Below are 12,815 nucleotides of genomic sequence, written 5' to 3' on the forward strand. Positions count from 1 at the left end.
GCACAGATTAGTTATTACATTTTGGTTTTAAGAATATTAAATAAGTGTTTATAAGATTTGCTGGTAATCTCTGCTTTAGAGTAATGGTGCTATCATTACATTCAAACCATCCACAATTCTTTTTTATATATGCAATGTAGTGACCTGCATTGGTTGTGGCTCCTGCGTGGTAGATTATACCTTTTGTTGTGAAGGTTTTCTTACCAAGTGCTACTTGACCATGTGTGAATCCAGTCAGCTTGCAGTTGTTTTTGGTACCATCTGCATTGTAACGTAAAAACATTAGTACTACATATTTACTAAGTGTCTGTTTTTGTAAGGTGGAGCGATTATCTGAATTGCAGGTAGCACATAATCTGCCATGGTTTGCATTTTGTACAAGTTGCTGAAATGAAATGGATTCACAGTTAGGTATGGATACATACACAAAGCGTTCATTAGGGATTTGTTCCTGTGCCACATGGTTGCAGAGAGTGCATATATGTTTCCACATGTATGAATGTATGAAATCTGAAAGATTTCAGTTATAGGTATGTTTTGTTTTCCAGTACTTGTAGTAAGTACATTAGCAATTCTTGTGGATCTTCTTGTGAGTTTATAGTGAATTTGACCATTCCAGCACAGTAGTCCAATTCTTGTCTTGTTCCATGAACGCTGTAGGTGTTGTCCGGATTGTTGGTTGCATTTCTTTGAAGGACTAACATTTGCAAACACAATTGGTCTGTACTGTGTAAGTAAATGTTGTCAATAATTGGTGGCAATTGGAATAGAATACCTATTGCTACATTTGCGTAGCAATTTACACCAGTTATATTTGAACATTTGAAAGGACCTGATAGTTCTGTGTCCAAGTAATTTTCTCGTTGTGTATGTTGCTTCTTTGAAGAAGCACTTGAGTTACTTTGAGCAGTAGATTCTTCTTTGGTTGTAGTAATTGATGAACTTTTAACTTATTTTAGTCTCTTTGGAGGCTTTGCAGTGAGATCCTGTTTTGTTTCTGTTTGAAGTAGTTTTCTTTTATAACGTTTTGCTTTTTGTGGAACAGGATAGGTTTTGGATGGTGGTGTAGAGTGAACGCAGTCTATTGTATTATAGAATGCAAGGAATATCAGCATTTACTTTACTTTCTTCAAAGTTGATTAGAAATAGTCTGTCAAGTGTATGTAAGCGTGATAGTGCTACATAGCTCATGCCTTCTTTAAAGACTGTGCTAACAATATGTATCAATGCTTTATCTAGGGTAAGAACTTGTGATTTGTGTATGGTGACTGTGTATGCTAGAGTTAGAGAAAATTGTTCTCTGTGTACAAACATGTCTTTGAAAAGAAGCAATTGGGATGTTGAGCATCCTATCCTTTTAACTGCTGATAGTTTGTCAAAGAGAATATTGACAAGCTGAATGTTGTTGTCACGTGGGTATGTTTGAAAGCCAACAACTGTACCAAGTGCTCCATTAACTAGTCCTTGCTCAACGTCAAAGTCATGTTTAAGCATTACTCTACAGTTTAAAGATAATTTAATATTTTCTCCAAATTCAGCTATGTGGGAGATAGAGTTTTCTAAGATATGTATTCTTATTGTGTCTTGTTGACACATGGGTAGTGTCATACCATGTACGTTGAGTTTGTCTGTGGAGCAAATTTCTTGGTTGCATTTCTTTTGTCAACATTATTTCATTGAATTTTGAACAGCTTGCAAGAGTTGGCATAAAGGACATACAATTGACATTTTTGTGTGCTAATTGTTCCATGAAATCAGTAGCACATGAGTTATGGCCATGGAGTGCATGGATATGCCGGGTTTTTAATATTGCTTGTGCTTCTTGAGATAGTACACCAACTCTACTACTTTTTAAAATGTTGGCATATGTGAGGTCTGCAGACTGGCGCATGTTTTCTGTTAATTCTCTGTATTGGCAAGTGTTGCCAAAGGTTGACATTTCCTATGCTGCCATGATTTTTACGGCAGTGGTTGTACCCTAAGGTTTTAAAAATAGGTTCACCTTTCACTGGTGTTAATTGAAGAAGATCTCCGAAAACAATAATATGTTTTCCTCCAAAGAGCTCTTCGTAGTCTGTTTTGAGTACCTCTTGTAATCTGAGGTGAACCAAAGCAAACATTAGGTTGGATACCATGCTCACTTCATCTATTAGTAGCATTTTGATTTGTTTCCATTGCAGCTTCTGTAGAAGGTTTGTAATAATGTAATTTGTTTTGGTGTTCTACTGGAAGGAGTAGTAATCGGTGTAAAGTAACAAGGCCTATGTATGTTGAAGGCAGCTAGACCTGTGGGGGCAGTTACAACAGCTGACAGTTTGTTGTTTGTCAATTGTTGAAGGAAGCTGCTGATGATTAAGAACGATTAAGAATGTTTTTCCTGAACCAGCTTGACCACTGACATATAGCAGTATAGGTTTGTAGTTTTGGCAGAAACAGTTTTTTTTTCATGTTTTGCACCATGTTCAATTTGTTTTGTTACTTCTTGGAAAATGCTATGTTGCTCATTGTTCAGTTTTGATTTCAGTGCAGTGAAGTCTTCTGTATATTCTTCATAGTGACACATGGTGTTTTCTACTTCTGTCATAGCTAATTCTGCCTCATTTGCTATTAGTGGCTGTCCCAGTGGTTCTTGGCTTCCTGTTAGAGAAGGTTGACTATTGTCGGGAGTGTCCTCATCTAGTTGGGTCTGGAGTTCTTCTTTGTGTTGCTGTTCATTGTGTAACATTGTTTTGTACTGTGTAAAGTTTACATCTGATATAGTGCTTTCATTTGAAAGCATCTTCATAGGAGTCATAGATATGTAGTAACTCTTCTTCTTTTCTCCATGGTTTAAAAAGTTGTAGCTGGGACATGTAATATAGTTCTATATGTTGAGGAGTTTTTAATGACAATTTGATATGATTAATTAAGCTTTGTTTGGTAAGTTTCACTGTTAATTCCAGACCGCCCGATCCCGAGTCCTGCAGACGGGAGGTGATCTTCCCGCCAGGTCTGACCTGGCGTGTTGAACACCTCCTGCCTGCAGGCGGACGTGGAAACACCAGCACCATCACAAGATGGTGCCGGTGTTTCCACTTCCCCATTGCCATTGAGTCCTATGGGACTCAATGGGAATGGGGATTTACCGAATTCCGCCTCTGGAATTCCCGGGACACCAGGGCTGTAATGCCCTGGTAATTCTGGGAGTCACGGATGCGGAATGGTAATATGAGTCCGGCGGTAACCAGGTGGGTTTACCACTGCGGTTACCGCCAGACTCGTAATGAGGCCCATGGTTTCCAAAGTGGTACTCCTGTTTGGGTAGTATGTGTCTAGTAAATTGTTTTTCAAAATGTCTTGGCTGTTGGGATCATTTGTGGCTATTGTTTCTATGTCCTCATGTGATTTGAGAACTCATTTTCTACATTTAGCAGGACGAAGACTTAGCCATACTCTATTTTCAGATGTTAAATACAAAGCAGTACCGGTTGAACGTTCTGGAGCTTCATAGCAGTCACATTCTCTATGAGAGAGCATTTTTATGCCTAAACTGTACAATTTCTGTGACAGTGTTTTGTCAGATAGTAGGTCATCTCAGAGGTCTTGAAGTTCTGTTTTTTTCTGCTTTGGTTAAGTAGGCTGTAACATATTGTGCAACTACAGTGGAATTGTCTGCATTGCATTGCACGTCTATGTTTGCATTCCATAAGAGGGCAATGATATCATTGTAATCATTGATATATTTTGCTTCTTCTATTCATTTTATGTAATATGTGTTCTTAGGTGATTTACCTTTGACACTATGTCTAACTGAAGACATGAAGTTGTTTACTTGACCTGTTTCTGTAACTGGTCTAGGGAAACCAAAGCAGCATTTGGTATAGTATTCCCTTTGTTTTTATATTGGCATATTATATTTTGGAAGTGTAATTGGCTTTCACTTCCAAAATATTTTCTTTGGATATGCTCTATTTCTTTGAGTAGGTCTTTGACTGTACCATGTAGAAGATTGTTATTTAAATTGGCTAGTGCTAAAGCAGGACTTTTAGCATAGTACAGTTTATGGACTAGATTTCTTATAGTTGAATGATGTGTTGATATCATTTTGATATGATGGAAGGTGCTTTTGCAAATAGGTCCTGGGTAATGAATGCTTTTGTAGTCCTGTCTATTTGTGCACTGGACAGGTATCCATATTTTGTAGTAGTTTTATTTTGAATTTGTCTTTGCCTTTCACATACTGATTGAGGAACTGGCGTAAAGATTTGAAAGATTTTTTGGCAATGTTACACATTGACGTGCATGGCCATTTGTACACTGGACATTTTGGTTCAGTCAAATGGAGAGGTGATACTGAGTTTTCTGGGGATATTTTTGTAAGCAGCATTTCTTGTTCCATTATGGTATTATTAAGTTGTTCATTCCCTTGTCCACTGCTATGTATGGCAATTGTGTTTGTTTGCTTTTGTTTTTATGCTTCTTTATTAAAATATGGTTCTGTGCTCGTGGTGTGACGCCATTCACCTCCACAGATATTTAAGAAGTTATTTTTGTTGACATTCCGTTTATTGAGAAGTCTTTTTTATTGTTTAGTAGTTCGTTTTGTTAGTGGTTTTATTCTGTTTAAAACTAAAATAAATAACTTTCTTTTTTGAGAAGGATTGCACTGTCTATGAGGGCTTCTAAGATTAATTTTCTACGGTAGGTTTTAAGGGTTGTGCATGATTTCTCTCCTGTTTTTATAAGATTCTGAAGGACTCTGTGGTGGAACATTTGTCATCAAGATTTATAGGTGCAGTGTTAGCAGTAGTGGTAGCTGAATTCTTATTAATCACTTTCTGTTTCATTTTACATTTTGAAAGAGGAGGCAAGGTTTCTGTACTGGAAGCTTGTTTTGTTTCGCTTAATGACTGTATTAGCTGTTTTGTTTGAACTTTTTGTACACATTCTGCTAGAGATGGATGCTTCTTTTGGACACTTTTATTTTGATTTGCTCTACTTCCTTGTTGCTTTCTATGGACTTGCTTTTTGGTAGGCATTCTTTGGGGTCTGTTGGAGAAAAGAAACAAGGTATGAGTTGGGCTGTTGTGCAATGTATGTGTGCTGTGTGCATGAGTGTCTGAGTATGATGGTAAGGATGTATGTGGAGGTGTGTGATTGTGCAATGGCCAGCTACAACAAGTTGGGAAGGCTATTCTTGTATTTGTGTGTTACTATACTAGGGTTCAGATGACAATACAAAGTAAGCTAGTGGTGAGCAGAAGCACTAATACTAAATGTAATGGTATAGAATTAAAACAGTTCTTTGTTCGGCAATACTAATATTCTAGGGGCTGATTCATGGAATATTTGTGCCGGAAAATGGGGATTTGTGTGCCATTATTCCCTCAAATCCCTGTTTAACAAATGTGCATTTGTGGGCAGAATGCCGCACAAATTCCCGTTTTTCCGCGCACAAATTCTATGAATCAGCCCCACAGTGTGTTTGAGTAACAGATAGAACATTATGGTAGTATTGTACTTACTTTTTTTGTATGTAAATAGTAGGTTTCTTCTTAGTTGTTGTTTGTACTTCAGATGCTGCAGCTTTTCAGGCGAGCGGTCTTCACTGCAATCGTAAAAGAAAGAAGTTAGTAATTTTGTGTGTTTATAGCACTGTTGTTAATTTAGACGTTGATTTTTAGGTTTTTGTGGTAGTAGTGTTTTTTGATAACTGAATATAGTGTGTGTATGCAGTTTCCTTTGACTATGCGCAGCCTGTATATTTTACTTACAATCTGTTAGTTGAACATGCTTTGCAAATGAGAATAATACTAAGCGTATGAAACTCGCCTGGTTTCTTAAGGCTGTGTTATTGGATGTTAGAAGACAATGACAGTAAGTTCATTTTATAGGTTATACAGGTTAAGTGTCAGTTACCCAGTTTATATGCATTTATACATGAGCTGTACATGTCCTGTGCAGAAAATGTGTATACCTGTAGTTTGTATTCATACATGTGGATATGCATGAAGCTGCAAGTAGACATTTTGGAGACTTGTACATGAGTTTTTGTGGTAGGTGCTTTTCAATGACATGAGACTTGTACTCAGAGTGATCAACAGTACATTTGAAGTGCTGAACTATGATGAAGGATTTAGATGCAGAGTTCTTAGATATGATTGGTGGATGGCTATGTGACTGCTTAGCTGTATGCAATGAGGGAATGGCACAAACAGTGAAGTGGAAATGGTAGAATGGTTGTCTAAGAGTTACGCGCTCCACAGACATCGCGGCTATCCGCGGACAGGGCATGCCACATCCGGAGTTTTTCAGAAAATGCAGCATGGAAAGGGGACTGTAGGGATTAGCCAATCAGGTGTTGAGGTTGTGGATGTGTTGAAAGAGGCTATGTGTAGTGAAGATGGCAGAGGTGAAGAAAGTTAGGGTGTTGGTGGTTGGAGATATGTTTGTGCATGGTTTAGAGCAGTATGCTAAATGCAGGAATGTGGCAAACAATGTTGATGTTAAAGGAGTGGAGGTGGTGTGGAGCACTGTGCCTGATTTCAATGTGCAGGGATTTGTACACGTTTGTGAAGATAGGGGCAGGATGAACAGTCCCCATGTGGTAGTTTTGAACTGTGGTGCTTTGCATTTGGGCTATGTCAGTGCCCCTACTTTGTTGGCAGATTTGGAGCACTTGGTTCAAGCAGTAATGAAAGTCCTTCCAAATTCCAAAGTAATTTTCTCTGGTTTAGTACCTAGGGCAATATGGGACAATGGTTCTGTTTGTTGTCCTCATCAAAACATTGCTAGGTGTGCAATCAACCAAGGCTTGTTTGCTTTCATGCTTAGAGCTGGTATGTTCTTTTGTAATAATGAGAACATTGATTCTGGTAATGCTGTTTATTTTAAAGAAGATGGCATTTCTTTATCTTTTGTGGAAAATGCCATGCTGTTTTGGAACATAAGGGTTGCTTTGGAGATTCTTATGTGAAGATTTTAGGAGTAAAGTAAGAAAAAAAACAAATAAAACTAAATAAAAGGTGTCTCTCAAGCATCTGCAAAAAAACAAAAAAACAACTCTTTTCAGAGCCAACTTCAAAGGAAAATGGGGTACATTATTTAAATTTACATTCATCACGCCCATATTTTACGATATGTCCGCGTACACAGCGTTGTCTGCGGACAGCAGGTATTACATACAGGGATTTTGGGTTGAGAGTCAAGCAAATGAGAATGAGCAGAGCAAGGGATTGGTCAATACGGTTTACTGGGTGTGTTGTGTAAGGCGAGAGTTTGTCAGAAAGTCTTTTTCCTGAGAGAAGAACAGATAGCTATGGCTGTGTGTTTCAGAAAACAGATTATTTGGATTTTGGGAGACTCATGGATAAATTGGTTGGAGGTGCATGCAGAATGCTGTGGAGTGGCTGCACATCTTGGATTCCCTCATCTGGAAGTGCCCTGGCATGGAGTGCATGGAATGAAGTGGCTGGATTTGGTACCTCTCTGTGCTACGTTGGTGACACAGCGTCCTCCAGACATAATTATTATTCATTGTGGAGGGAACAGTTTAGGACATGTGTCTGGAATTTCTTTGCATTTTTCAATGAAAGAAGGGCTTGGGAAGGTCATGGACATGTTTCCAAATTCCCAAGTAATTTTTTCTCGTATTGCGCAAGGACAAATGTGGCTGTGTTCTGCCTCATTTGGTCCACAAATGGAGAAAGTGAGGCACAATGTCAATACGGCTGTTTGTGCCTTTTTAAGAGATGTTGGCATGTCCTCTTTTCACAATGAAAATATTATGTTTCGTAGCACATACATTTTTTGCAGAGATGGAGTACATCTTACTTATTCTGACAATCGGATTTTTCTGCGAAATATACAAAATGCCTTGCAACCTTTTTTGTAATTACATTAATGAATTTTACAGTAGGTGGTAATCATTCAAAGTTTTTGAAACACAAATAAACACCACCAAAAGACTCTTTTTAGAGCCACCACCTCTTCCCATAGAAAAGTGCACTGGTTCTGATGGGCAGCACCCCCAAAAAAATAAATGTCCGCGGACTGTCCTCTGACTTCTAAAATATGCACAGGGCCCAGCACTAATTATTTGTCACTTCTATTTTTAAACTGTGAAAGGCAGCTCTGAAAAGAGCCTTTTTTTGTTTTTTGTTGTTTTACATGTTTATGGGGTTTTAAATACGACACACAAGGAAAGGAGGGGAAAGCAGGGTAAGGAAGGGGAACCAACCATGGGGATAAGAAAGGGCAGGTGCAGAGAGGAAGATATAGGGTGAGCCTTATTGAGGTAGTGGGCAGTTCTTCTCGTGCTCCTTGACCGCAGTCTCGAAAGCACTCCGAAGTTTCTCCCCCCTGCAGAGTACTGCATCGCAGTACATACACAATATAGTGACCCTCGTAAGGTAAAGGTCAACAGCATCATGAATGGCCTGCAAGGCAGCTGGAGGGTGGCTCTGTCCCACAGGAGTGTCTCTTGTGGTGACAGGAGCGTACAACCTTACGAATAGCCCCACCATGGAACGAGATCAGGTGTCGCCTCATTGATGTCGTACCAAAGCTATACGAACCAGGCCTTCCACGACTCAGCACCATGTGGCACTGATTGCATACTACCTTGTTCGCACAAGCTTTTGGCACTCCATCAAGAGTGGTAAATAAGCGCCATACACAAGACTCATGGGGAGTGCTGGTAGTAGGGACTTCCACTACCTCATCCTCTTCATCCTATTCATCCCTCTCCTCTGCATCCTCACGCCTGTTCCCCTCTGCAGGCCCTTGGGGAGGTGGTGGTGATGGAGGGGCTGGGGGTGGTGCTGAGGCAGAAGTAGCACCAACAGGAGCAGCAGCAGCCATGGATGCCATCAGATTTGATGAAGCAATCACAGCAAGAGCAGCAAAGGCAGCAAAAGCAGGTAAATCTGAAATAGCAGAATGACAGAATGAGGATGAGCTCTGGGGTGTGGCCTTTTATAGGGGTGCAGGTGCACGCTCCGCGGACACCCGTCCTGTCCGCGGCCACTTCAAACACCAAAAAAAGGCCCAAAAAGTTCCAAAAAGTATCTAGATCGCCAGAGATATTGTGTGGGACATGTGCAATGGTGAACTTTTGCTGTAAAATACTTTGGATTGTCCAAAGATGCACTTTTAAAATGTTTGGGGACCCGGACAGTGTCCACAAATAAGGAGACATGCTCAGCGTGGGTGCGGTCACATTATGATGTCGTGGACACGTTCGCGAATGAGACGGCTGTCCGCAGGACACCAAATTTACAGGGACAGTTGTGCACATGCACGCAGGTGTTCTACGGACAGTGTTCGGGTCCTCAAACTAATTAAAAGTGCGACACACGTGCAACGAACAGTTACAGATAGGTGCGATATTCGTAGGACCTATGGGTGTGGTGCGCATGTGCATAGATGTTACACAGACAGTGTGGACACTCCCATTTTAATTACAAACAGTACAAACAGGTATTGTGTCCTTAGGACACCTCCATTTTGGTTAATTACAGACATCGCGGACATTGAATGTGTTCTAAGAACAGTTCCATTTTGATTGCAGACAGTACAGACATTGAGTGTATTCTAAGAACAGTTCCATTTTGATTGAAGACAGTACGGACATGTATAGTGTTCCTAGGACACCTCCATTTTGGTTAATTGTGGACATCCCGGACACCGGGTGTGTTCTAAGAACAGTTTAATCTTAATTGTGGACAGTACGGACAGGTATAGTGTTCTTAGGAGACCTCCATTAATTGCGAACATCCCAGACACCCGCCCTGTCCGTGGGCATCCCAACTGCCTTACATGATATTTTATTATTATATACAAATATAATATTCATGAAATGGAGAGGGAAGCAGAAACTGACACAAACACAGGGGAATTGGGGTTTGGAGATGATGGATGGGAGGGGATGAAGGGATGGAAGTCTAATCATAATGTTTTTCTTGGTGGTGAGGGTTTGGGGATAGTTGACTGGGACATGGAGAGCGGGAACAGGTACATGTGGTACAATGATATTTAACGTTTTCTTTTATGTGGTCCTCCACAAAATGTTTTGACATTTTCCATTAGCATATCCATTTTTTGTTCCATTCGTTGCAGAGCATTTTCTAATGTCTCTTTTGTTATATTATGTTCACTGTTTGTATGGTCTGTTAAAAAAATGTGTTAAGTACACATAAAGTAATGGTTATTAATTGGCTTATATAGAGAAGTGTCTACCATTAGTATCACTGTCTTCACTCACTTCATCATGTGGGAAATTTTCTTCAAGCCATTCCAAAGTACTGGACATTTCTGTGTAAAAAACAAAATATATTACTTTTAGTGTACCTAATACAGAAAGTTTAGAAATATATAATAAAAAATAAGTTTACATACTAGTTTCTGGTAAATTTTGTTTTTACAGTTGTGTAGGTCTGCTGTTGCTTCTTGCTGTGCAGTTTCTGTGAGTTAATTATGTTGGTGGAATATCTTTTTTTGTTTTGGTACATTCCATTCTAGTACGTATGTTATTTAAATGGACGGTTGCTGTCTTACATATATAGGTTCCACTTCTTATTTATTATTACATATAATGGGCCTCATTACGACTTTGGAGGCAGCCATGCCCTTAATAAGGGCATGGCTGCCTCCAAAACTGTGTCCGGGTCCGGGTTCCCTGAATGGGGAATTAACGGGCCATTCCGAGTTTGGAGGGCCCGGTAATTCCTCCTTCGGACCTTCCCCATTCCCATTTGAGCCCCTATATGGCAATGGGTGTGGGAGCTAACAATGGGCCGATTACGACCGGCCCGTTGTTAGCTCCCTCATCCCCTCGTGGTACCCGCTCTGGATGTCTGGTAAAACGAGACCTCCAGAGCGGGTCCCGCGAGGGAACCTCGTAATATTGCAGAATGCGTTTAACGGTGCCGGCACCATTACCGGTGCCGTTAAATGCATTCCGCAATAGTTGTAATGAGGCCCAATGTGTTCATGTGCTGCTTTTTGAACTTGTTCAGTGTTTATATAGCATGATACAACAATCTAAGATACCCCCTGAGTTTTTGGGTAGTGTTGATGTTGTCCCTGTCTGTCCGTGGACATACGCACAGCCGCAGACATCAAAATCACTAGCAGGGGTTCAGTATATTATATGGTACATGTATATAAAGTAAGGGAATCCTAGTAAACACCTATGAAATTCACACTGTGAATATCTATATTCAGTACAAATAAAACTTTGGTAAAGGGAGGTTATGGTTAAGTTGCGCTATTAAAAACCTATGAAATTCAGTAAAAAAAAGTTGTTAAAGGGACGTTATGGTTAAGTTGCGCTACTAAAAACCTATGAAATTCAGTGAAAAAACTTTGTTCCTGGGACGTTATGGTTCCAAGTAAAACCCAAAAAACCCTGAAATTCGCCATTTATGGTAAGCTAAGCTACCATAACTCGCACCACCACCGTGCACTGCTAAGACTAACACCCAGGACATCAAAGATGACATCACAAATGTCATTCATGACATCACTGATGACATCACATGTGCATTTACTTTTCATAAAAAGTCTGTACAGGGGGTTCTCATTGTAATGTCGATAAAGTCTCAATGGTCATTGGAATAAATATCATGAGGTACGAAGTGCATTAAGCAATGCAGTGATACAAATAGCCTTCTATACATTCTTTAGTATACTAAGATACTCATGTAGAAACATAGGAATTGTGTGGAGCATACATGATTGAGATGCAATATTAATAATCTTGCCATGTTGAATAGTGAAATGATAACTGCTTTCTTATTAGAGTTTTGTGTTCTCTGAAATATTTATTAAGTAGCTAATAAAACCCAGTTTCTATATAATTGCATTATTGAAAACGAAACAGAAACAGACAACAACACTTTGAAATATGACCATATACAGGGAAAATGAAGTAAAAAAAGAGCAGTATTACCAGACAATCTTTATAACCTAACTGATCATCTTCATGCACAGACAGAAATGATTGCTCTGCTCCAAAGCTACTACTTCACTATGTACAAGTATCACATAATGTGACTGGACCCTAAGGAAAGTAGTGTGAATACAGTGTATACAAATATAGCATATGCAGGGAAAGTACAGTAATAAAAAAAAACAGCAGAACTATAAAAAAATGTTGATAACCTTCATGATCATCTTTATAGATACAAAGTATTGCTGTTTTCCAAGTCTGTGTTTTCCCCTATGCATATGTTTCATATGCTGTGAGAGAACCCCAAGTGAATTAATGTAAGAACATATTTGAAGTATAAGTCTACAAATATAGTACTTTTTGAATTTTTGGTTCCTGACTGTTACTGGCCTAGATATGTCAGTAAAGGAAAACAGAGAGAGCCAGATATCTGATGTCATCAATGACATTTGTGATTTCATCTTTATGTCCTGGGTGTTAGTCTTAGCAGTGCACAGTGGTGGTGCGAGTTATGGTAGCTTAGCTTAACATAACTGGTGAATTTCAGGAGTTTTTTGGTTTAACTTGGAACCATAACGTCCCAGTAACAAAGTTTCTTCACTGAATTTCATAGGTTTTTAGTAGCGCAACTTAACCATAGTGTCCCTTTAACAACGTTTTTTTTTACTGAATATATATATATATATATATATATATATATATATATATATATATATATATATATATATATATACACTACAAAAAAACGTGTTGAGGGGACGTTATGGTTAAGTTGTCCTACCAAAAACCTGTGTACTTCATTAACACCAAAAAATTTCCTACCTCATCATTATGGTTCAAATTAAAACCGAAAAACCCCTGAAATTCCACAGTTATGGTAAAC

Source organism: Ambystoma mexicanum, chromosome 2q, assembly GCF_040938575.1.
Source record: "Ambystoma mexicanum isolate Mex_15411 chromosome 2q, UKY_AmexF1_1, whole genome shotgun sequence".
Classification (NCBI taxonomy): Eukaryota; Metazoa; Chordata; class Amphibia; order Caudata; family Ambystomatidae; genus Ambystoma; species Ambystoma mexicanum.